At 33.9% G+C, this 23196-nt stretch overlaps 2 non-coding genes across 2 annotated transcripts; one reads left to right on the top strand and one right to left on the bottom strand.

The window, feature by feature from the left end:
- Positions 1-6735: 6735 nt before the first annotated feature.
- Positions 6736-6807, bottom strand: Trnac-gca. Its single transcript has one exon. It is a non-coding gene; the product is annotated as a tRNA-Cys (tRNA).
- Positions 6808-14470: 7663 nt separating this feature from the next.
- Positions 14471-14545, top strand: Trnac-gca. The gene has a single exon. It is a non-coding gene; the product is annotated as a tRNA-Cys (tRNA).
- Positions 14546-23196: the final 8651 nt, after the last annotated feature.

Below are 23196 nucleotides of genomic sequence, written 5' to 3'. Positions count from 1 at the left end.
ACATCAGGCTATCCTTGTCTGGACCAGACCTGGTCCTGATAGAGCTTGCCGGATCTGGCATGCCTCGTTCTATCCTGATCCGGTTCAGATACATGATCTGGTTGAGCCTGACCTTTTTTCTCGTCGGGTTATAGGGAATAACTCAAAACTACTCGACACATCTTGCTCAAATTTAAACAGAGCCACATAATAAGCACTAACTTTCGAATAAAAAACTAATAGTTAAAATCGGTTGACTTAGTAAAAATTATGAGGAAAACACATGAAAAAATATATAAGTATTATATAAATATATAGGTATTATATAATTAGCATACTAAGGTTTGGTTTGCATTTCGTGTGGCATAGAATTGTTTGATTATTCTTAGAAGATAATCTTACTGCTTACTTTTAAGTCGAGACATGAATAGATAACATTGGATTTCCTTTTGTAGTAAAAATCTTTGATATGCATTTCTACTTTCCTCCTTTATAAGGTTTGTACTAGTGTAGTTATATTTTTAGTAATACAACCGTTCTGTAGTAGTGATGAATAGTGTAGCATAAAACTTAGACGGTCAAAAGTTCTACGATTGATTTGCCCAGAAATAAGTCATTACAACCCGAATATAGATATATGAAAATAATACTCCCAAAGTGGACTCACTTGAAGTAGCTTAAAAATCACTACTAATATTATAAATGTGAATATAAGTTTGTTTGTTACGCTTTCACGTGAAAACTACTTAATCGATTATCATGAAACTTTGTACATATATTTTTGAAAGTATTAAAAGTAACATAGGATACTGATTATTGAAAAAAACATTGCGAGCAAAGCCCCTGGTAAAAGCTAGTATCTCTATAAATAATTGATCAAATAAAAATAAACAAGCCAGTAAAATTCATTTTCTCAAATACGAAGACACGGCTACACCGCGCGTGTCTCTGAAATAATTTTCCGATCCATCGCCGCGGGCCGCCCTCGGGTGTCAGCCGCGCGTAATTACCTAAGTGGATATTTTAGGCTCTAATACATTCCTGGGAACTTTGTAAATGTCAGCAAATGTAATGTAAACACTGATTCGACTTGACTGACTTGTAATATAACCACGCATATATTTGACCTTTGTTATAATGATGTTAACGCATGTAGCCGAGTTTAATGTTAGGAATATTTGTATACATTTATATACTAACTACCCGGACAGACTTCGCTCTGTCAATCTATACAAATAAATAAAATTGGATTATCTGTTTGTAATATTAAAATAACCGCTTTTTACTAAATGCAGATGTATGTATACATGGTACATATACCAAAATAACATATTTTTTGTCTGTCTGTCGGTCTGTCTGTCTGTTTATTCCGGCTAATCTCTGAAATGGCTGGACCGATTTTGACAGGAGTTTCACTGGCAGGAATCTGATGTATTTTAGTATTTTTTTTACTCTGTGAACTAAACAATAAATTTTTTGTTAAATTCCACGCGGACGAAGTCGCGAGCACAGCTAGTAGTTAATAGTAAAACAAATGTAACGTTTTCAGAGTAATAATTTTGATTTTTATAATTTTTTTTTTTGTTATAAAAACCTTCCGTGGGCCTTAAGGAACATAAAAAAAATAAATTAGCCGAATTGGTCGAGCCCTTCTTGAGTTATGCGCTTAGCAATATTAATTTTTATTATATATAAAATTATTAAATATTATTACAGATTAAAACCTAATATCGATTGTTGGATCATTAGTGTAACCTTTTCTAGTCTTAATACGTTATAATGAGGTCATTTAATTATTCGACTAAAGATTAAGTTACAATACCCTGCTTTTGTTAACAAACGAAGTTTCTTTTTAATTTCAGCGGATTATAAGAATTCTATTTTCATCTGATTGTTAAAGTTTTAAGTGAAGATATTGTGTAAAAGTTTGACCGAAAAATATTATAAAGGACAGTTGGAAGTAACTTCAAACAATAATAAATTATATTTTTATATAGCTCGTATATATACTGTACATCTGATAAAAATGTAAAAATGTACAATTGGAGTAATAAAACTTTAGAGCACAGTCGGTGAATGTTATTTAGGGTAAATTTTATATTCAAATTAAAAATAAAATTTATTCAAGTAGCCTTCAAGACTTTTGAATTATCATTTGAAAATCTTTCAAAAATAATTATGTTTATTGTAAGGCTACAATTGATTCGGAATGTACCTTCTGCAGAGAAGAATTGAAAAGTAACCCCTCAGTTATTCTTTTAAAAATCTGTCGATCAGTATAAATTTAACCACATTTAGCAAGAAATACTATGCTGAGAAGAATAATATGCCTTAGCTATTAATTATTTCTTGAAATAAGTTTCAAATGTATTTTGTGGCAATTTTTTGACCGGCTTCAAAAAAGGAGGAGGCTACTCAATTCGACCGTGTATATATATATATTTATGTATGTTCGGGGATAAATTCGTCGTTTATGAACCGATTTTGATAATTCTTTTTTTTTGGACAAAGAGATATCCCAAGTGTGGTACCATAATAAGGAAACCAGGATCTGATAGTGGAATCCCAGAGAAATCAAGGGAAACCCTCGATAATCGTAGTGACAACTATTGCGTTTGTTAATTTTCTTCGTCTACTTAAGTCGTAACTATATTAATTGTCACAGAATTAGCAAGTTGAAGTGGCAGTGGGCTGGTAATCTGTGTCGCAGGACCGATGGCCGTTAGAGTAGACGGGTCCTGGAGTGGAGACCGCGTCTTGGCAAACGCAGTATGGGACGTCCTCCGGCCCGTCGGATCGACGATCTACGTAAGATTGCCGGTGTAGGCTGGATGAGGATTGCGGAAAACCGGGATGTCTGGCGCGAACTTGGGGAGGCCTATGTCCAGCAGTGGACTGCCATAGGCTGAAGTGAGTGTGATATTACTTGTCGATGTAATTGAAGTCAGTTTTTTTCGTTTGCGAGCAAACACAATTATTGGCTTCAGTATCGATTTTCCAAGATTCTCCTCCAAAGTATCTTTTGTATATCGAATGACGCATTGGATCAATTTTATTATACTAGCTTTCCGACCTCGGCTTCGCATTCGTGGATTATATGATTTTGGCTGTGCCTTAATCTTCTGTTAAAATATATTTTATATATCTAGTGATAAAGTAACATTCTACTGGAGAAATAATGTTAAATATCATTTGAGTACTCTATGAGTTAATTGGTTATAAATCGGAGAGCACGTTCAGCCGTCGGTCCCGGTTGTTATCATGTACACCTGATAGCGATCGTTATTCATAGTAGGGAATCCGCCAACCCGCATTGGAGCAGCGTGATGGATTAAGCTCTGATCCTTCTCCTACATGAGGAAAGAGGCCTATACCCAGTAGTGGGATATTACAGGTTGAAGCAGGTTATAAATATTCAAAAATATAAATGTTTACTTTTTATAATATTAGCATCGACAAATTTATATATAGCGCCGTAGTTACGTCGTATATTTCCATAGCTATTAAATGTTATTTCAAATTTTCAAGATACACGCAAGAATTTTCAGGTAATGAACCGTACTACATCTGGTCCACCGAGAACGGGTACCAATGAATTGGAAAATTATTCCGCAGAACTTTGAAAAAAACAGACTGGTCAATATGTACATATAACTACTGAACATTTATATAATAACTAGCTGACTCGGCAAACGTTGGCTTGCCGCGAACGCTATTTAAAAATATGGGTTGGTGGTAGAAGGGTTAAAATTTAGGGTTGTATGTATTTTTTTACGCCAAATCATAAATAAATAAAAAATAAATAATTTATCTAATAATTAAAAAAAAATTGGGTTGGACTACCTTTAACATTTTGGGGGATGAAAAATAGATGTTGTTCAATTCTCAAACTTACCCAATATGCACACAAAATTTCATGAGAATCGGTCAAGCCGTTTCGGAGGAGTTTAACTACAAACATCGCGATACGAGAATTTTATATATTAGATAATCTAATTATCAGTACATACTATAAAAGTCGCTTCCTGCTTTCTGTATGCTTAGATTTTTGAAACTATGCAACGGATTTTGATGCGGTTTTCTTTAGTAAATATAGTAATACCACATGAAGGTTTATATGTATAATACATGCATAATATAGTAGAGGAATACTGATAGTTTTTGCAACCATGCGAAGCCGTCGCTAGTAAAATAATATAATGGATAAGCATAGTCATCACAGCATGTTTTTGTTACGGTTGTGGTCGCGTGTTCAATTATTTGTTGTTGTTCAGATGTTTGTCGTAGTCTGGCTTTTTGTGTTTGTGTTGTGTTTTTCGTACCCTCGACACAAAAATTTCGCCCTTCTGGGGGTCGTTTAAAGGTTTGTTTATTTACATTGGTCTACAATAATCATTACATCATCATCATTATAGCCTATACAGTCCACTGCTGGACATAGGCCTCCACAAGTTTACGCCAAAAATAACGTGAACTCATGTGTTTTGCCCATAGCCACCACGCTGGGCAGGCGGGTTGGTGCCCGCAGGGCTGGCTTTGTCTTCGGCCTGTGTATTTCAAAGCCAGCAGTAGGATGGTTATCCCGCCACCGGTTGGTTCTTAAGTTCCAAGGTGGTAGCGGAACTGTGTTATCCCTTAGTCGCCCCTTACGACACCCACGGGAAGAGAGGGGGGTGGCTATATTCTATAGTACCGAAGCCAATATAATTTCTTGTACAATTATATATTAATCCAATCTACAATCTATATCAGGTCTACAATAAATTATATATTAATCCACCAACCCGCAGTGGAGTAGCTTGTTGGAATATGCTCCGACTTTGCTCTTATACGGAGAAAGAGGCCTATACCCACCAGTGTTACAGACTGTGCATGTGTTTGAGTAATATGAATCAAGAGTTGTTTGGAAGAGAACGCTTGCTCAGCACTAACATTGCTCAATGTACCTACATTTTTCTATGTAATATGTCAATTCATTACACGATGACCGTATTGCGCAACTGGCACATTAGCACGCGTCAATAAATTTATTTAATTAATTAATTGAATCAAGTTAATTCGCATGCAGTTAGCAAATAAGTGGCGCGTACACAATTCTATCAAAATAATGACGTATTAGTCCTAGTTTCAATAATTACAACTTGGGTATTTTCAAATCAAGAGTGAATAGGCATCTTCTAGGCAAGCGCGCACTATCTTAGGCTGCATCTTCACTTACCATCAGGTTAGATCGCGGTCAAGCGCTAGTCTATATAATTAAAAAAAAAAAGTTTAACCTCAGAGAGCACGTTAAGCTGTCGATCCCCGTTGTTATCAAAGACACCTGATAACGATCGTTAGTCGTAGTAGGAAATATCCACCAACCCGCAGTGGAGCAGCGTGGTGGATTAAGTTTGCAATCCATCGCGTTTTTAACCGACTTCCAAAAAAGGAGGAGGTTCTCAATTCGACTGTTTTTTTTAATGTATGTTACACCAGAACTTTTGACCGGGTGGACCGATTTCGACAAAAAATTTTTTAATCGAAAGGTGGTGTGTGTCGATTGGTCCCATTTAAATTTATTTGAGATCTAACAACCACTTTTCGAGTTATATCTAATAATGCGTTTTTACTTGACGCTTGTTTCGTCGACCTACGTTGTATTATACCGCATAACTTTCTACTGGATGTACCGATTTTGATAATTCTTTTTTTGTTGGAAAGCAGATATTCTTAGTTTAGTACCGTGATAAGGAAACCTGGATCTGATGATGAGATCCTAGAGAAATCGATGGAAACTCTCGAAAATCCGCAATAACTTTTTACTGGGTGTACCGATTTTGATAATTTTTAATTTAATCGAAAGCTGATGTTTATCATGTGGTCACATATAAATTTTATCTAGATTTGATAACTACTTTTTGAATAATCTTTGATAACGCGTAGTTACTTGACTATTTTTTCGTCGATCTACGTTGTATTTCTCGTCGATGTAATTGAAGTCGGTTTTTTTCGTTTGCGAGCAAACACAATTATTTGAGTTATGTTTATTACAGATTAAAATTTCAAAACTAATTATTATTTTTAAAAGTCAAGTTAGGCAAGAAACTCCGCAGTTAGATACTCTTTTGAAAATAATGTATAAACTGTGTTTTAGTACAAAATCTTGCATATAATACAGTCATGATTACTTGTCAATGTTAATTGTAGTTAGTTTTTTTCGTTTGCGAGCCATAACAATTATTAAAAATATGTGTCGGATACACGTAACAGTTAAAATCAACTTGCATTGATCAAAATATTTTTTATAAAGTCATGAAACCGACCGCCAAGCCGCTGTGAAGCAGCGCGGTGTATAAAGCTCCGATCCTTCTCCTGCATGTAGAAAGAAGCCTATGCCCAGCAGTGGGATGTTACAGGTAACATAAAACAAAAAAATATCGAAATGAACAAACCTCTTCGTTTAGTTCTATTGTAGTCATTAATCTTCTTGCCTCTGACGCTCTAACTTATAGAGATTACTAAAAGAAATATAAATGTGTTAATTAATTAGACGAATCATTAAGACTGATTTGAGATTTAATTTATCAACAACTTAGAGGAAACAGGAAAAATTAAATAATACTAAATAAAAATAATAAAAAAATACATAACATCATAGTGAGCAAACATAAAAAAAAAATATACAGAAAAAATTAGACGCGAAGGCTATACAGACTTGAAAAATTGTATTCAAATTCTATGTTTAAGTTACACTACTTACAAAAAAACATATTTAGGGGACACCCGGGTTTGAACCGGGGACCTCTCGATCTGCAGTCGAATGCTCTACCACTGAGCTATATCCCCGACGCTAGTACGTGTGAAATTTTAGCTAAGTTAGTTAATCTAAGCAACAACAACGTAGGCGATGCTTGTGTAGGCAAGTCTTTAGCGCTTCCATTTATGATTCACACAAACCGGTATTGCATCACTTATTTATAAAACGAAAGTCTGTATCGCGACAGATACTTCATCTCTCGAAAATCTATATAATAACAATGAATAGCAGAATTGTATGTATGTCACCAAATTGGATAATTATTTTATTTTTAGTTTTTTAATGTCAGGACAAGCTTTTTGCCTACGAAATCATGACGGTACGTAGTTTGCCAGATCTACTAATTTTACATAGAATAAAACTAGCTTTTACCGCGGCTTCGACCGCGAAGGATAATTTAGATCAGAAAGACAATAGACTTTTAAGGCACTATATCCTAGATATATAAAGCCACAGGATATTAAGAGGTCGAATTTAAAAATAATTCCAAAATAGTAACTAATGAAAAAAATAAATAATGTATCAACATTTATTGACCAAAAAGTCAATAATTATAATGTTAAAGTAACAAAAATCTGCGGATATCATACAAATCACACATACAAATACAGCATCAAAATCCTAAAATCAAGGAATTAAGGGGTAAATAATAATTGTGTTTGCTCGCAAACGAAAAAAAAACCGACTTCAATTACATCGACGAGTAATACAACGTAGATCGACGAAAAAATAGTCAAGTAACTACGCGTTATCAAAGATTACTCAAAAAGTAGTTATCAGATCTCAATATAATTTATATGTGACCACATGACAAACATCAGCTTTCGATTAAATTAAAAATTATTAAAATCGGTACACCCAGTAAAAAGTTATTGCGGATTTCCAAGAGTTTCCTTCGATTTCTCTGAGATCCCATCATCAGATCCTGGTTTCCTTATCATGGTACTAAACTAGGGATATCTCCTTTCCAACAAAAAAAAGAATTATCTAAATACAACGTAGGTCGACGAAAAAAGCGTCAAGTAAAAACGCATTATTAGATATAACTCGAAAAGCAGTTGTTAGATCTCAAATAAATTTAAATGGGACCAATTGGCACACACCAACTTTCGATTAAAACAAAATTTGTCAAAATCGGTCCACACGGTCAAAATTTCTGATGTAAAAAACATAGAAAAAACAGTCGAATTGAGAACCTCCTTCTTTTTAGGAAGTCGGTTAATAAATTATAAAATCAGTCTACTGTTATGACTTTAAAAGAATGTTATTCAAGCTGTTATTAATTTAGAGACTAAGTCAGGATAATGTCTTTAGGTTGTGTATTATAATATTGTAACGGTAGAAGATAATTGACTGAATGAATTGATTTTTATAATATGCAGTGTGTAAATTATATTTGGGGCAGTAACCGACGTCGGCGTGTCATTATTGCGACGTCGAAGACACGGCTGAGCACACGCGCGCGCGGATTGTCCAGCGTGGAGCGAGCAACGCGCTGCTTTGTCAACAATTCGACGCAGAAGACGCGGTCGGCAACGCAGACCCTACCTGACCAATCAGTCTCCGTAACGCGGGAGGCAGCGGACGATAGATGGGGGTATTTCACAAAAAAAGTTGACAACAAAAAAATAGAGTGTGTGCTTAAGACCGCAAGGCAGAAGTGAAAACTTCATTGGCAACCGCAATCAAGCAATAACGCAATAAGTCCCGAAATCACCCGATCACGCCTTTCACCTCAGAACGTGACGGATCAGCTTAACTTACTACTTACGAAAAATTGTGTGTGCGATTCGCCAAAAGGAGTTTTCACTTCAAAAAATAAACAAATAGATATGCATTGACAGTTGACATTGATATATGATTATATTAATTTATTCACGTTTATTAATATTATGTAGTCTATGGTAAGGTACAGAATTAGAGGGTATGCATCAATGACAAGGGTCTGTTAGCTATAAATAAACTGTAGTACGAGACACTTAACACAGTCAAACGAATATACCTATACGCTAACTTGTTTACCTGTACTTTAGTAATTATTGATCATAAATAATTGTGTTTAATCGCAAATAAAAAAAAACGACTTAAATTACATAGACAAGTAATAAATACAACGTAAGTAAACGAAAAAATAGTCAAGTAAATACACGGTATCAAAGATTACTTAAAAAAGACACTCATCAGATCTACTTTAAATTTAAATAGGTCCACATAACAGTAATTAGATTTCGATTAAAACAAGAATGACTTCAATTGAATATATATGAAACTACAAGACAAGAATCAGCTTTTGATTAAAACAAGAATTATCAAAATCGGTGGACCCAGTGTAAAGTTATGCGGTAGAATACAACGTAGGTCGACGAAAAATAGTCAAGTAAATATGCATTAAGTATTAGATATAAATCGAAAAGTAGTTTTTAGATCGCAATTAAATTTAAATGACACCAATTGACACACACCACCTTTCGATGAAAAAAAGAAATTGTCGAAATCGGTCCACACGGTCAAAAGTTCTGAGGTAACATACATTTAAAAAAAAATTACAATCGAATTGAGAACCACCTCTTTTTTCTTGATAAGTCTCACATTCGTATCTCGGAGACAAATTTTTATTTTATTTTTATATGTTGATCCATTGAATAATTATTTAATTTCACAAATGGTTATTATAAGGCAATATACTATATAGGCTAGGATTCAGTGAGAGTGTATAACTTAAGACGATTATAAGGGAGACTTGAGACAATTTATAGTCTTGTAGCCCCTGTAGGGGACTTGTTGATGAAATGTTGGAGAGCTGCAGAGAGGTAGAAACTTGCGATTTGATAATATTGTGTCTTCCCCTACAACCTAGATAACACTAATGACGAAAATGAAAATAATGAAGGAGTGCTTTGGACGATGAGGTTCCATTATAAGGTTTGTAGTGACACATTTGCAAATAGATGGCCTGGAGTAATAAGTCACTGCTATTAAACATACTTATGCTATACATAAAATGTAGACTTATGTGCAATTTATTATTGAAGTAAAACTTCTTTAGAATCGATTCGATTTGAAACTCGATGAAACGAAAATGCGTCACGATAAAGTAACAAACACATAAATGTATATCAAAACGTGTACCTAAGCGACACGTTTTGCATGGCGCTTACGACCTTTTTCACGTAACTGTAATTTTCGACGATAGAAGAAATCGTAACGGCTTATCTACCTTTTTTTTACGCTGGAAAATACCTTTACACACTAACCTCACCGCCCTAAGGCGACGGGAGTTTGGGGCTCGCCAGATTACCCACTAAAAACAAGTGGTACCCTCGTCGTCTAGTGGGACGCCACGGGGTCACGCTACCGCGACAACGGCTTACCTACCTACGACTTTTAAGAACTCTGCCGAGTGTGATTTGCATACACACTTTAATATAACCATATTACGAGTATATGATAAATTAATGCATAATTTTCAGATTTAAATCTGATTTTTGATATGAAACGATACCATTTCCTACCATCCCTTCTTAACATAATCTTTATAAACATTTTTGAATATCATATCAAAAATTGACCGCTCCAGCGGGATCCGAACCCGCGTCTCCGACTGACCGTGTCGGCGCTCTAGCCAATTAAGCTATGGAACGATGTAGGTACCCGCTAGAGCGAAATTTTTGATATGATGATTTTTATTTTCGGTTTAAGCGAACCGTGGCGCCGTCTATAGTGAGTTCTTTACAGAGACCCGTAACTATTCAAAGTTTCATATTACAATGAAAATCTTTGACAGGAGACGACACCATGCTATTTTTAATATGTACCGCTCCAGCTCGGTCAATTTTTGATATGATATTCAAAAATGTTTAGAATTCCTAATGTGAGGGTAACACAAAAATAAAATCGTACATATAATCTTTATAGTCCTAATTGATTATAGCTTTTGATCGACTATAAAGCATTTTTATAAAAATATTTAAACGTGATTTAAACAAAATATGATAACAAAAGATATATCTATAAAAATAAATAAAATTGGAGTGTCTGTTTGAAATATTAAAATAACCGCTTTTACTAAATGCATATGGATGTATACAGGTACATATACCGAAATAACATGTTTTTACAATTTTTGTCCGTCTGTCTGTTTGATCCGGCTAATTTCTGAAACGGCTGGATCAATTTTGACGGGACTTCACTGGCAGATAGCTGATGTAGTAAGGAGTAACTTAGGCTACTTTATATTTTAGTAATTTATTTATATATAACACTGCGAAATGAACTGTAATTTTTTTGTTAAATTCCACGCGGACGAAGTTGCGGGCACAGCTAGTATTTTTATATAGAGTTTTATTAACAAGAAATTTATTTTATAAATAAAAATAAAACAATAAATTTCAAAAAAATGTGATACGCGATAAATACATTTATCACATATCATTTTTCATTTATAAATAATTACCAAACATTACTCTTTTTGTAAAGTACATTCTATTCATAACCAAGACGGAGTCAAGCGCAATGCTACTACAGAACTAACGTGGTCGTATATCATCTAAGAGCTTATATCCGGCGAAGTTCCGGTTTCTGAACGAATTTGTATCGAGTTTATGAGTTAGGACGCTTACCTATTAGTCAACATTGACTAGAATATTCGACGATCATCGTGAGCCTTACAAGTTATGTCGGAGATATAAATGGCCTTTTAAAAGGTCAAAAATAGTGTTGAGTTTAACTACATGGATCCGTTTGTTATAACAGTAGCAGAATTATTTTCATAAAAAAATATTCTATTTTTGTTTTTGATTTGTAATCACAACATAGTATAAAACAAAGTCGCTTTCTCTGTCCCTATGTCCCTATGTTCCTATGTATACTTAAATCTTTAAAACTACGCAACGGATTTTGATGCGTTTTTTTTTAATAGATAGATTGATTGAAGAGGAAGGTTGATATTTATAATAACATCCATTAAATAGTGGGGAAATACTGTTATTTTTGAGGTGTCCTATGTGATGTTGTAAATAATTACATTTTTTCTGCTTACATTGCAAACGCAGGCTGAACCCTACGAGATTAATCAAAATAATGTACTAAGTATTGTACACATTGAAAAGGTCTACGGAAACTCTGGTATGTTATATGTCTATCCCTTATGGATATCCCACAATAACATTTTTTTGTCATTTACTTTTTACGACAAATAATGGCTAATTTTCGAAGCGATTTTAACCAATACAGCATTAATCCTTATCTAATTAAATACCTTAAAACATTTCTGATTTAATATAGATCTATATAGCCCTTTACAGCATATGATTTAAATGAATATTTTCGAAGATATTACAGATTTAAAAAATGCGGTACGTAGTGTTTGCGGCGGTTCCGGCCGGCTTTTACTCTAAAGTTAACGCGTGCGGGCCACGGGCAGTAATGAATAAATGAAAACTACTGGACCGATTTTAATCATTTTTTCAGTGAATGACAAAGGCTATAATTATATTTTATATTCGTGCGAAGCCGGAGCGGGTCGCTAGTGATATAATAAAAGATATAGGTGTTAGAACCGGGTATCTCTCGATCTGCAATATAATGGTCTGCCACTGAGCTAAATGCCCACTGTCAGTCAGTCAGTCAGTTCAGTCTAACACTGCGTTTGCTAAGACGCGGTCTCCACTCCAGGACCCGTCTACTCCTAAGGCTATCGGTCCTGCGACACAGGTGACCAGACCACTGCAACTTCAACTTGCTAATTCTGTGGGCTATGTCGGTTACTTTCGTTCTCTCGCGGATAGTCTCATTTCCAATCCTATATTGGAGAGAAACCCCAAGCATAGCCCGTTCCATTGCACGTTGAGCGACTTTAAACTTGTGGACCAGTCCCTTCGTTAGTGTCCACGTCTCGGCTCCGCACATTAACACAGGCAGAACACGTTGCTCGAAGACGTTTGTACATTCAATATACAAAACTAACTACGTTTAATTTTAGTAGTAATATTTACTAAAACTTAGTATAGTATTATGTTATGAAAGCATTATCGATCAAATCTACATGGATACCTAAAAGACAAATAATCTAACACGAAGCGAAACTAAAGGCGTGTGAGATAATTACATCGACTACCCGAGTAGAAATTTTTTCGTCTTCCTTAGAAGGACCGGACCAGGCATGCCTGATCAGGACTAGATAAGGCATGTAACGCAGATGATTGGTCTGGACCTGATCAGGATGAGATGAGATTTCCTGATCTGGACCTGATCAGGAAATCTCATCTCATCCTGATCAGCGGGTTCGGTTCGGTCCTTTTAAAAAAAACGAATATATATTTTTGAAAAAATTGTTTAACAAAAAAAAAAGCGAATTGATATAAATATGTATGTATTAACATAATTATTATAATATTTATTTCCGTTTATTTTTTCCAATGTATTATTTATTTATGTTTTTACTTTACATATTAATTATTTTTATTTATTTTTATGTTATTAATTAATTATTATTATTAATTAAATTTTATTTATTAACTTCTTATGATTAACTACTAACTACTATTTCCTATTACTTACGACTGCTCCACTGTGTAGAAATACCCCTGTGTAGAATACTCCCTGCTAGATTGTCCTGATAGCTGTATATATACTAAGTGCGCTTAAAAACATTAATAGCGCGATTCAGGCTCAGTTCGCGTCATTTCTTTCAGGTCATCCTGATCTGGACCGGACCAGGTCCTGATCCAGTATGCCTTACCATACTTGGTAAGATTTTACATCAGGCTAGCCTTGTCTGGACCGGACCTGGTCCTGATCCAGTATGCCTTACCATACTTGATTATATTTTACATCAGGCTATCCTTGTCTGGACCGGACCTGGTCCTGATCCACTATGCCTTACCATACTTGATTATATTTTATATCAGGCTATCCTTGTCTGGACCGGACCTGGTCCTGATAGAGCTTGCCGGATCAGGCATGCCTTATTCTATCCTGATCCGGTCCAGATACATGATCTGGTTGAGCCTGACCTTTTTTCTACTCGGGTATTTTTCTGAAGATCTCACATTGTTAATTGAAAACAATTTATTTTTAAACTAAATATTTAAGCAACTAATTCTAAATATATTTTTCCGTGTCCATTCTTAACTCGGTTACTGGAAATAGAAGTGGATTGTTTTCAGTGTAATTTAAAGTACCACTTCGAGAATGTACGAAGCATCGGATCTAGTTTTAAAACTTTAAGAGCTAGTGTTGTGTAGTTTAAAATACAATTCATTACAGAACATTGTCTTTAATGACCTTTATACTGGATATAGAAATGTTTTTTCTTTTTTTTTAATTCTTTTTGTTGCCATTTTATTTTCAAAAAAAAGTAAATCTAGCTTAGACTAAATCTACTATTGTACACACACTATATAACTTTTTATAATCACCCACGATCCCCGATCACACGTTCGTCTGTTCCCAATATGGGCAAGTTAATGTCAGTTTTAGGTAACATCCGGCCGATATATTTGTATACATATTCTTTTTGTAATAAATCTAAAGAATTCATAATATACAGATCCATACTCGAGTGACTAATTACAATAATAGGCGTTAGATAAAAACAATGTGAAGAGATAAAACTTCGCCCACATAAGCATCGTGCGTTGTACTCTGTTGACATTACAAATATTGTTATTATAATTCGATATAAACTTCAACGGGGATATAGCTCAGTGGTAGAGCATTCGACTGCAGATCGAGAGGTCCCCGGTTCAAACCCGGGTGTAGTCTCCTTTTTGTATCGAATTATTTACTTTACATACTAAATGTTATTTTTATAGTTATTACAATATCATCATTACAGCCTATACCGTCCACTGCTGGACATAGGCCTCAGGGCCAGCAGGGCTGGCTTTGTCGCATCGAAAATGCTGCTGCCCGTCTTTTTTTAATTCTTTATTTCTTTCTTCTTCGGCCTGTATATTTCATAGCCAGCAGTTGGATGGTTAACCCGCCATCGGTCGGGTTTAACCCACGGTAAGAGAGGGGATGGCTATATTCTTTACTGCCGTAACTACACAGCAATTTTATACTTACCTCTAATACCTTAGTATTTAAATTATAATTAAAAGATTAAATAAATATTTGTACAAACACAAATATCAACTCCGAACGGGAATCGAACCCACGACAGTCGATGTTTAGCACCACTACACCGGAGCGGTCGTCAAATAATTTTATCATACATTAAATATTTATTTTATAAATTGTCCATATACTTTACACATATAACCAAAATACACTTAACTTACAATTAAAAAGGAATAGATTGCTTAAAATTATTATTAATGTCAGAATTAAAACTATTTTCAACCGATTTCCAAAAAAGGAGGAGATTCTCGATTCGATTATATATTTTTTTATGTATGTTACAGCAGAACTTTCGACTGGGTCGACTGATTTCGATGAATTTTGTTTTAATTAAAAGGCATTGCGTGTCATTTGGTCCCATTTAAATTTAGTTAGAGTTATACTCTTATCTAATAATGCGTATTTACTTGACTATTTTCTCGTCGACCTACGTTGTATTAAACCGTATAACTTTTCGCTGAGTTTATCAATTTTGATGATTCTTACTTTTATTGATAGTTAATGATTGTCATGTAGTCTCATTTAAATTTAATCTAGATCAGATGACTACTTTTTGAGTAATCTTTGATAGCGCGTTTTTACTTGACTATTCTTTTTGTCTACTACTTACGTTGTATTACTTGTCGATGTATTTGAAGTCGCTTTCATTTTCGTTTGTGACCAAACATATAACATTATACAACAAACGCATTACGTTTAATTACCCTTACCCATTATTGAGTTATACGGGTTAACCTTGGTTACCCCATTATTGGGTATACATGTACAGTTTTTAATTGTAAGTCAATTAAGGATCGTTTCTGAGGAAGTAATAAACTATTTCTTCGTTTCCATTTTATTATTATCGAAAGTAATTTAACCAAATAATAGTCATCATTAGGAATATAATCGATTAACGTAAATTCTACTTACTCCTACGAAATGATGTTATTAAATGGGACCAGCGTTATGTTCTAACTTACGCTTACAACTTATGTATGAGTTTCAAACTTATAATTGAGATAATATTAGTGGCTACTATGAGTGACATTACCCCTAGTCCTATATTTTGGGCTGAAGGCAGAAAGCCTTTATATGACTATAGGATAATTGTGTTTTGCTAGCAAATGAAAAAAAAACTACATTATTTAATATGACATAAGTAGGCGATAAAACAATCAATTAAACACGCATTATCAGAGATAATTTAAAAATAAGTCGTCAGATCTCGCTTAAATTTAAATAGAACAACATTAGAAGCGCCAGCTTTCGATTAAGAGCTCTCTATAATAGCAATAAGCATATCATAGCTTAAGTAAAGCTACCGACCTCTAAATTTTTATTAGAATCATCTACATCCATTATCTCCATTTTCGCTGCTTGAGGTAAATTAATTCACGCGTTGTGAATGCATGCAATCGCAGTAACGTGCGATTCTACCCACCACAAACTCCCACTTGTGGAATGATCTCCCTCATAAAATAGTTTCGTTGCGTCATAATGAGGGTACTCGAATATTGAGTGTAATGGTAAGTCATATATTTTAAGCAATAAGGCTAAAAACGTATGTAAAAATACGAAACAATCTTATATTTATTCTTTTTTTTTATTAAAGTGATTTTTCGGTAAAACCTTTTTTCTAATGGATTAATATTTCCTGAAAACAAAAATATTTGTTTAAAAATTAAAGTGTTCAATTTTTTTAAAAATTTATAACCGTAGAAAATATTCCAAAATTAAAATATTGGATTTAAGCCTCTGTTTCTTTTAAAACGAATGCTATTTTATCAGAAAATGGTTATTTTACTAATCCATTCGGGGTGAATGGAAATATATCCGATTTATTCAATCTAACTAACAGGTTTTCTGTCGTCGTTTTATATAATATGGAAAAAGATTTTCGTTTCATGGTATTTTTCATAGAACTAAGCAAGTTAGGCTCGAATAGTTATTCGAATGAATAATATTCATTCGTGATTGTAATACATAAATCCGAAAAAAAAGCGGCAAGGCTCATTCTTTGTTGACAGTTGTCACATGTGCATATATCAAAATATTAAAACATTTTATTTGTAAATAAAATATATAATGTATTATACATATTTAAAATTCACAACTTAAGAACTAAACATTTACAGATAGTTTTGGTATAAATCATGTCCGCGTGGAATTGTGCCAAGAATGCTGGCAGCATATCCCCGTTATGCCGGTTCTCTGGGCAAAAATGCACCAGCCCTCTTGTCACCAGTGGAGGCAATAAGGCGAGGAATTATCTCATTTAATTTATTTTAAAATAATGTTGAAATAATCAAATATTTATATTTGATTATGCCTTGATAGTTGAGAACGAAATTGGAATGGTTTTGCCACGTGGTGTGTTTCCTTTTTTAATGTTTTTGGAGAGTAATTTTTTTGGCACGTGTTGCTTACAAGAAAATGGCGGCATCATCATATGCACCTACATATATTTTCTAAAGGATAATTTTAATAACTCCTGCTTTAAGTAACTTTAAGTAAGGAAGAACAGTCCAAGTTTTACGCTCTTAATTTAATACGTGAGCCGTGAGTGATTTATTCCTGAGCCAATCCAACGCCTAAACTATCTCAGCAAAGCATTTTAATTTCTTTAAAACTTGCAAACTTCCGTCCGAGTTTGAAAGCTTTGTCTAAATAGAATTAGAATTAATACAATTGTTTTGAATTGTTAATGTAATTCCTCGAGATTTTGCATTATAAGGATTGTTTGATATCAATTTTAAATTAAATAAACCTTGAAAGTTATTTTGCTATATCTTTTCTACTAATTTTCTTTCCTTTGTGAAATAATTCAAAAGACTTTTGAAGCCTACTTGAATATAAATATTTTTCGTTTGATTTTATTAATAATAATAAAAAAAACCGTGAGGTGTCGTTTACTTTTGCCAATTTGACACTAATTGTGTAGGAAGTGTCATGTGATCAATCGTAATAGTAACACAATATATAAAGAGTTATTTTTTTATTAACAACTAGCTGACCCGGCAAACTTCGTATCGCCTAACACAAACTTTATCGTATGGTATTAAAGTTCAAATTGACTTTTAAGTATTATTACAAATCTTTTGTGTGGGAGTATAGAAAAGTGTTGTTTTTAGACTTTTTCAGGAAATTAAATTTTTTTTTTTTTTTAGAATTTTTCTCTCCGTAAGAACCATCCTCGTACTTCAAGGAATATTTTAAAAAAAGAATTAGCGAAATCGGTCCAACCGTTCTCGAGTTTTGCGCTTAGCAACACATTCAGCGACTCATTTTTATATTATAGACTAGGTCGGCAAACAAGCGTACGGCTTACCTGATGGTAAGCGATTACCATAGTCTATAGACGCTTGCAACACTAGATGTATCGCAAGCGCGTTGCCGATCCTATCCCTAATCCCCACCCCCCAGAAGCTCAGGTCACCTTACTTACTCCAGAAACAAAACACTGCTTGAAAGCGATATTATTTAGCTGTGATGTTTTGTGACGTCGAGGTACTTTCCCAGTCGGGCTGCTCCCCACCTCGCTTCAGCCTGTAATATCCCACTGTTGGGCATAGACCTCTTTTCTCATATAGGAGAAGGATCAGTCACGTTCTCTCAAATTTTACCTCACGCCTAAAGAAGTTTCACTTCAAAAAGAAATCTTGATATTGTGTCCTTAACCTACATATCACTGACTCATTTTGATGCTTATAAAATCTGAAAATATAATTCGTTTTTAATTTTTTTTTATGAAGAAAAAAAGAAAGTCTACTAAAGTGACACAATTCTTATAAAGAACATTGACATGAACAAGATTTGTGACATCGATTGAAAGTTTATCAAAAATTATTCGAACTACAAATAAATATATTTTGAGTCAAATAATTATAACTTTGTTAAGTATCAAAGTTTGTTGAGCACGGCAACGTGTTCAGTGACGCAGCTGTCATTATTTTATTGTTGCCTCGTTTATTTTTTTTAAACAAATTAAAATTGATATGGACAACGCGTTGGCGCAACGGTTACAGCCATGTATTGTACCTGTTGCGCTGGCGGTTGCGGGTTCGATCCTCGCACATGACAAACATTTGTATTGGCCATACAGGAGTTTGCCGTGGTCTGGGTATTTGTGCAGTCCTTGTGTATCCCGGTTGTTATCATGTACACCTGATAGCGATCGTTACTTATAGTAGGGAATATATCCGCCAACCTGCATTGGAGCAGCGTGGTGGATTAGGCTCTGATCCTTCTCCTACACGGGGAAAGAGGCTTATGCCCAACAGTGGGATATTACAGGCTGAAGCGAAGCGAAAATTGAGATAGAAGTTAAGACTAAAGTATTTAATACACCCATATAAATAAAAAATAAAAAATAAATTATTTTTCGGATAACAAAATATCCATAATCGTTAGTGTTATTGTATCTGACGTAGAAATAATAGACAATCCAATGTAGTAATATTTTTATTACATTTTGTATAGCAAAGAATTGTGACAGAATACAATCAACCGACAAATATATTATTATTTGACGTAAGCGAGCAAATCAAGTCGATATCCGTTTCCTTGAGCTCGGAAAGTCGCACCGAATAGTGATGTCTAACACTCTCCCTCGTTATTGATTTGATTGTTCAACCGATTAAAAATTAAAACTTAAAAAATAAAAGCGTAATAATTAATGTTAGTACTTAATAACTAAAAGTGACCTCGTGATGTCCTACGCGCTCGAAGAGAAAGGTTCATTCATTGACTAAATTGCTGTGTGGTTACGGTAGTCAGAATATAGCCACCCCCTCTCTCCCCGTGAGTGTCGTAAGAGGCGATTAAGGGATAACACAGTTCCACTACCACCTTGGAACTTAAAAAGCTGACCGATGACGGGATAGCCAGTGAACTGCTAGCTTTGAAATACACAGGCCGAAGACGGGCAGCAGCTTCTTCGGTGCGACAAAACCAGCTCTGCGGTCACAAGCCCGTCTGCCCAGCGTGGTGACTATGGGCAAAACACATGAGTTCAGGCCATTTTTGGCGCGAACTTGTGGAGGCCTATGCCCAGCAGTGGACTGTATAGGCTGTAATGATGATGATGATGATAGCACCTCTTAGTAAAAATAATCAATTTCTACGTCAGCAAAGCCGCAGGTAACAGCTAGTCATCTTCTAAAACTCGAGAGCCTTTCAAACATTCATCATATGTTCTTTGGTACAAAAGGTAATATACAAGGGAAAATATACCATAACCCAATTGCAATAAGGTAATTTTATCTGCATCAAACAAAATTGTTTATATTATTGGACGTGGCTATTGGAAGAAAAACAGCAACAGATTTTATAAGTTTCTTCGAGTGTTCCGTATTTTCGTAATTTCGTTATCTCCTAAAGTTGAGGTAATGAGTAAATTGATGTTTGGTGTTCGTTCGAACTTTATGATTTCCCAATACTATACTAATATTATCATTATCATTACATAGTATAAAACCAGTCGCTTCCCGCTGTCTGTATGCTTAGATCTTTGAACCTACGCAAAGGATTTTGATGCGATTTTCTTTAGTAAATATAGTGATTCCAGAGGAAGGTTTATATGTATAATACATACATAATATAGTAGAGGAACACTGATAGTTTTTGCCACCGTGCGAAGCCGGGAGGGTCGCTAGCTATTAATATTTCTTTCTTTACTTTCAAATATTCTAGTTGCTGCGATTGGGTTCGGTATGGTTTGGAAGGGTCGGGTGGAATATTAACTACTTAACTAAAGTCTATTCTCTCTCGAGTTTAGCGCTTAGCAACACATTTAGCGATAATTTTTATTTATCTAGATTTTATTAGACAGGTTTTTATATTGGTAATGGAGATGCATTATATTACATGTAAATATGATATATTTGATTGCAAATTTTGTTATTTGCTTTTTTGACCATCATTGGCAAAAATTGTTTTGCACGTTTCCGAGGAGGCTGCACCTTATTCTCACAAAATGAAAATTACGGGAAGCTCTTACTTTTGAACCTCTATATTTTTATAATAATGCATTAATATGCTATAAAACACACTTTTATACAGAATACACATGAAGCTATATATTGAATATCATTTAAAATATTTTTATTACTATTATAGTAAAATAATCGATTAAATAAATATCATGTTGGACGTCAACTTTTTGGATGTACAGATGATTGAAAAATAACGCGAGAACCATTTGATAAATTAAGCTGTTTCATCATGCCATGAAACTATTGACTTAGAAGCCTATTGAATATGAAGGCTGAAGAATTCTTCATCTTTTTACAATCTTTTTTAAAAATGTTCTTTGCTAGTAACTCAATTGTTAATTATACGAAAACTAAGTTATACATTGAATTTTTATGAGTTCAATAATAAATTATCTAAACACAATATGGAGGTGTGCATTTTTTGGATTATCCTAATTTTCTTTTTTAATTTTAATAATTAAAATGAATCATACAAAGTAAGTCGAGGGAGGAATATTTTTTTATTTTATCTTTTATAAATAAGGCTGCCTCTTATTTCTTTTTCCCGTAGACGGATATAAATAATCTGCTGTATATTTCAATTTGTGAGATAGGAAATACGAGAGAGTTTTATATTTTTTTAAGAAATTTAAAACAGAAAAGGAATTGAGATTTTTATCGTAAATTTTAAATTAAATTTGACGGATGATTTAGTATTTATGGCGAATTATATGCGTTATATATAGACGCTTGCAACACCAGAAGCATCACAAGCGCGTTGGCGACGCAATTCCCAATTCCCCAGGAGCTCTGGTCACCTTACTCACCAACAGGAACACAATACTGCTTGAAAACAGTATTATTTAGCTGTGATCTTCTGTAAGGTCGAGGTACTACCCCAGTCGGGCTGCTCCATATTTTGAACAGGAAATTCCTGTTGTGCCCTACCTCAGTTAAGTGTGTATAATAATAAATTTTGCTGCGTTTTTGCGTTTACTGAAAACTTGAAAGCTTAGCAATCGTAGGTCACGCTTGGGTTCGTAGTGAAAAAGGTTTTTTTGCACAATAAAGGGAATTTCTTAATTGTTTTCCTCAATGTCGAATCTTGAAAGAGTTAAGCGAATACGAGTTCAATAAAATTTTATTAACTGTAAGGGAGTAACGCAAGGATTCCCACTTTGTTATAATATAATAAAGTAATCGTATGATGTCAGAGGAGTAATAATTATATCTTATATATAAAAATGAATCGCAAAATGTGTTGCTAAGCGCAAAACTCGAGAACGGTTGGACCGATTTCGCTAATTCTTTTTTTAAAATGTTCCTTGAAGTACGAGGATGGTTCTTACGGAGAGAAAAATTTAAAAAAAATAAATTTTAAATTTCCTGAAAAAGTCTAAAAACAACACTTTTCTATACTCCCATACAAAAGATTTGTGATAATACTTAAAAGTCAATTTAAACTTTAATACCATACGATAAAGTTTGTGTTAGGCGATACGAAGTTCGCCGGGTCAGCTAGTTATAAATAAAATTGGTAAAACTTAAACGTCAGTAAACAATTTGTTACATATTTATAGGTCAATAAATTCAAAGAAGACAAAATCAGAGACAAGGAAAATAATAAACAGAATATTTGTTAAAAGGTAAGTAGATTATGTTATGTTTGTTATGAATTACGATCGTTTTCAGGTGTCTAGTTAATACTTACAATACCCGGTTATTCAACGACTTTACGCTCTCTTCGTATTGTGACTTTGTTATGTTACGTTACTTTAAAAAGTTTATGTAATCAATAAATATTACTTTTATTTGTATTTATGCCATAATACAGATTTTCCTAGGCAGAGGCATGTATACAAATGAATAAAATTGGAGTGTCTGTTTGTAATATTAAAATCACTTTCTACTAAATACTTATAGATGTATACACGACACATATACCAAAATAATATTTCTACAATTTTTGTCTGTCTGTCTGTTTGTTTCAGCTAATCCCTGAAACGGCTAGACCGATTTTACGGGACTTTCACTGGCTGATAGCTGCTGTAATAAGGAGTATATTAGACTACTTTTATTTTATGAATTTATTTAGTTCATAACTCCGCGTACTGAACAATAACTTTTTTGTTAAATTTAAGTAAAAATGTAAATCTTTTTATTTGGGAAAAAAATTATCATTATTATTATAATATTAAAGTATTAATTTAAAGTATAACAAAAAAATAATAATTAAAAATAAACAAAAAAACCCGCCTGCGTGAAGAATAACTAATAGAAAATCAACTGAAAAAGTTGGAACAAGATAAAAATTCAATATGCACACAAAGTCAGCGAAAT

Source organism: Melitaea cinxia, chromosome 23 (genome assembly GCF_905220565.1).
Source record: "Melitaea cinxia chromosome 23, ilMelCinx1.1, whole genome shotgun sequence".
NCBI classification, from domain to species: Eukaryota; Metazoa; Arthropoda; class Insecta; order Lepidoptera; family Nymphalidae; genus Melitaea; species Melitaea cinxia.
Note: the sequence above shows the minus strand (reverse complement) of the source record. Positions and strands in the feature narration are given on the sequence as shown.